Source organism: Artibeus jamaicensis, unplaced genomic scaffold (assembly GCF_021234435.1).
Source record: "Artibeus jamaicensis isolate MK-2021 breed Jamaican fruit bat unplaced genomic scaffold, CSHL_Jam_final contig_354, whole genome shotgun sequence".
In the NCBI taxonomy this organism is placed as follows: domain Eukaryota; kingdom Metazoa; phylum Chordata; class Mammalia; order Chiroptera; family Phyllostomidae; genus Artibeus; species Artibeus jamaicensis.
In genome coordinates, this window is record NW_026521803.1 from 23,423,572 (window position 1) to 23,428,114 (window position 4,543).

The 4,543-nt window shown below is 32.8% G+C and overlaps 1 pseudogene; it reads right to left on the reverse strand.

Moving 5' to 3' along the window:
* Nucleotides 1-252: 252 nt before the first annotated feature.
* Nucleotides 253-556, reverse strand: LOC119040504 (non-histone chromosomal protein HMG-14-like; annotated as a pseudogene).
* Between the last annotated feature and the right edge of the window lie 3,987 nt (nucleotides 557-4,543).

Sequence of the window (4,543 nt, forward strand, 5' to 3'; positions counted from 1 at the left end):
AATCAAAGCCTCCCGTGTTCAATACCCCACTACTTTCTGGTTGTACCAAATAATGAACAACCAGCAAACAAATTCACCTCTTGAAAAAAGCATTTACACTTTTAAAAATGGGATGAGGTGGAATTCCCTCCTTCTTCAAAACTGTTTCTAGAGCTGCTAAAAACTTGCATTTACAAAATAGTTGATAAAAATCTTCCTTTGGGTTGTGCAGGAAGGGAGACAGGGACCACTGATAAGACATGCTACATGATACTAATCGGACTTGGCTTCTTCTTCTCCTGCTTCATCGGAGGCTGAACTTTTCCCATTTTCAGTTTCTCTGTTTTCTGCAGGTAGATCTTTCTTAGGTTCCTGGCTCACCAGTTAGGCCTGTTTTCCCTTTGCTCCCCTCCTCACTTTTCTTTGCATATTTTTGTCTGCATATTTATCCTCTCCTGCTGCCTTTTTTGGCTTGGTTTCCTTTTATAGGAAGGTTTAGCTGACAGCCTCACTGATCTCCTGTTGCCTCCCCCTTTGCCACCCCCTTGATGGAGCTGACCTTCCTCTTGGGCTCCATGGACAAGGGCAGGTGTGTGCAGATTGCCTGAGGGCCGTGACACACCCAGAACCTTTGCAAACCTAACCTGCCTGGCTGCTGCCCCTGCAGAAGTTTAAAAAAATTACTCGGGCACTGAACTTTTCTGATACAGGTTACTAAATTTTGTGCTTTGTTATATTCTTCATGATAAAAAAAACTTAGAATCTTATAACCAAGCAAGGAAACAAGCTATGCAAAACAACATAAAAAAGCCACTAATGACTTTTCCCAATTTAAATAAATGTCAATGGCAAACATATAAATAGAATGCAATCGTATGAATAATAATAAAGAACTGTCATGGGTACTGAACTTTCCATCAAAGTTTTGTTTTACTGTTCTGACATATTCTAACATTTAAATATTTCTAAAACTTTCAAAATATGTATAAACAGAGATGAATTAAAGTGCTCTGGGGGGTGGGTGGGTGTTTAAAAGATGAAAGAATTACACACACACCCTGTGAAGTTTATTCATTGAATTAGTACCTAAGCTGCACTAAGTGTTTGAAGAAAGATGAGAGAGAGAGAGAGAGAGAGAGAGAAAGGAAGGAAGGGAGGAAGGAATGGATCCAGGATGCTATTACAATTACAATGTCTTCCCAAAATCCAACACCCAAAAAACATTTTCAGAGAGTTATCAGAGAACAAAGATGTCACCAAAAGCTAGCATTTACATATCTAATGTTTACGTTTACTCCTCTGAACTCCTGGTTTACTCTTGTTTTGGTGAGCTAGTTTCTTATGAAGCAGATTACCACGGAGAAATGAGGAAAAGAAACAGAGAACAAAGAACAGGACACTCTCTGATGCCCCATGTCGTTTTACCCTCTGTATAAATAAAGCAATGAAATTGAACGTGAAAGAAGTGAACATAAGGAGGCCTGCATCTGATCTCAACTCTGTGTTAACAGGTTCTGCAATTCTCAATGACTAATGTAACTTTTCTGGGTCTTATTTTATTTTTGTACAATATGAGGGCTTGGAACATAAACTAATTTCCTTTTCACATTGTAATTATGAAATATTCTAAGAATATAGAAAAGTGCACCAAATGGTATTACAATCATATGTCCCCTACACATATTTAACAAATGCTAATTTGTGTTATGTAATTTGTACATCATATAATTGGTCAATTGTAACTTTATAACTCAGAAATTTTTTATTAAACTTAAATAGTTTATAATATTTTCATTATCCTCAAAAGACTGCTTGAATGCCTTTCAGTCAGTCCCCATTCCCAGATTTGCTATATCTGGGCATCTCATATATGACATCATACACTAAGTGGCCTTTTGTGTTTTACTTTTTCTCTTAACAAAGAAAGCAGCAAACTGGCCCAGAGGTGAATCCTTTTGAACCCCTATTTCGTAAATAAAATTCTGTTGCTTATTCATTCCCATAATATCTATGACTACTTTCCCACTACAAGGTCAGAATTAAGTATTCGCAACAAACATTTTATAGACTGCTAAACCCAAACAACTTATGGATTTTGTCTGGCCCTTCAGAAAGTTTTGCTTACTCAAGATTTGACTTGTTTTTAGTTTTATCACATTGTAGTATGTTTCAATACTTACCTTTATTGCTTTTGAATAATTTTCCATCATACTAACATAACACATTTTATTTATCCATTCATCACTTCATGGGACTGTTTTCAGTTCTTGACCGTTATGAATAATGCTGCTAAAAACATTTGAATATGTGTCTTTTTGTAGACCTATGTTTTTATTTTCTGGAATTGATACCTAGGAATGGAATTGATGGTCATACGATAATGACCATCATTATGGTCATTGCAATACGACCAATTGATGGTCATATAAAATATAATTCATATTTAACTTTTTAAGAAAGTCTGCAATTATATTTCAACGTGGCTGTTCAATTTAACATTCCTTCCAGGAACATATGAAGGTTACAGTTTCTCCACATCCTCCTCAATACTTGTTGCCTGTCTTTTTATTTTAGCTATTCTAGGAGACACAAAGTGGCACAATCATTGTAATTTTAATTCACATTTCCCAGTGACAAATTATATGGAACATTTATTTCCTGAGCTTATGGGCCTTTTGTCTATCTTCCTTTGTGAAGTGTTTACTCAATTGCCTATTCAAATTCAAATTCTGTACACAGTCCTTTATTGGATTTACAATTTGTAAATATTTTCTCTGAATCTAACATGCTTTCAATTTCTTAATAATGTCTTTTGAAATGTAGTTTTTAATTTCGATGGAGTCTAATTTTTAATGAATTAGGTGCTTTAGGTGTTGTAGTTAAGAAGTTTTTTCTAACACAAGGTCATGAAGATTTTTACTAAGTATTCTTTTAAAACATTCATTGCATCAGCTCTTATATTTAATTCTATTATCCATTATAATTTATTCTTTGTTTATAATGTGAATTAAGTATTTAAATTCATTTAGCATGTGAATATCTCATTTACCTAACAAAACTTGGTAATAAGACTATCCTTTCTCCATTGAATTGCTTTGGTATCTATGTCAAAGGTCAATTAACTGTAAGTGTAAGACTTACTTTGCACAATCTCAGGTCCTCTATAGGTCTATGTGAATGCCAATGGCACACTATCATGCTTATTGTACTTTTATAGGAAGTTTTCATATTGAAAAATATGTTTTTAACTTTGTTCTTCTTTAGTATTGTTTTAACTATATTTATGTCCTTTGTATGTACATGTAATTTTAGGATCAACTTGCCAATTTCTGCCAAAATACAAAGGAAACAAAACAAAAGATTGACTGTATCTATAGATTAATTTTGGGAGATGTGCCAATTTATTAACAATGAGTCTTGAATGTAGAATGTAAAATTCATGAATGTAGAATGTTTCTCCACCCATTTAGACTTTAATTTTATTCAGCAATGTTTTATAGCTTTCAGTGTGCAAATTTTACACATATTTCATTAAATTTATTCCTAAGTCTTTTATTCTGTTTGATGTTATTGAAAAATGAAATAACTTACTTCATTTTCTTATAGTAGTTGATTGGATATAGAAATACTATTATATTACATAATATGCATCCTTGCTGAACTTATTAATTCTAATAATGTGGGTCTTTGTTTTCTATTGGGGGGGGTTGTGGGTTACCTAGAATTTTCAACATTCTGGATAATGTCTTCTACGGCTTCCCGAATCCTTTCTAATCTTAGGAATAAGATCTGAATAAGGAATATCTCTTACTCCTTTTGGTCTTTTGACTTGGCAAGCTATATAACCTCTAGTACAATATTAAACAGAAGTGGTAAGAGCAAACATCGTTGCCTTGTTTTCTGTATCACAAGAAAAACATTCAGTCTTTCATCATCAATTATGTTAGCCTTAGGTATTTTATAAATGTCCTTTATTGTGTTGAGAAAGTTTCCTGCCCTCAATATTTTGTTGAGAGGTTTTATGACTTTATCAAATGTTTTTCCTGTATCTACTGAGTGATTTTTATTCTCTATACTATTAATGTGCTGCTTTACATTAAGTGACTTCCATATGTTAAACAAACTTTGCATTGCTGGAATAAATCTTTCTTGGCCATGGCATATAATCCTTCTTTTATATTGCTGCACGTAGTTTTATAATATCATGTTAAGGATTTCTTTATCTGTATTAAGAAGAGATTTTGATATACAGGTTCTTATTTTAATACTTTTTTGACCTTGGTATAAGAATAATATTGACTTCATAGAACAGATCTGAAGTTGTTTTCTCATAATTTTTTCTGGAAGAGTTTCAGAAAGATGGCTTTTATTTCATTTTTAAATATTTGACAAAATTCATTAGTGAAACCATCAGTGCTTAGACTTTTATTTGTGAAAATATTTAAAATTACTATTTAATTTCACTACTTGTTTAAGTCAGTTCAGATTTCCTGATTCTTCTTGGTTCAATATTTGTTAATTTGTTTCTTTCCAGAATTTGCTCATCTAAGTTGTCTACACTCTT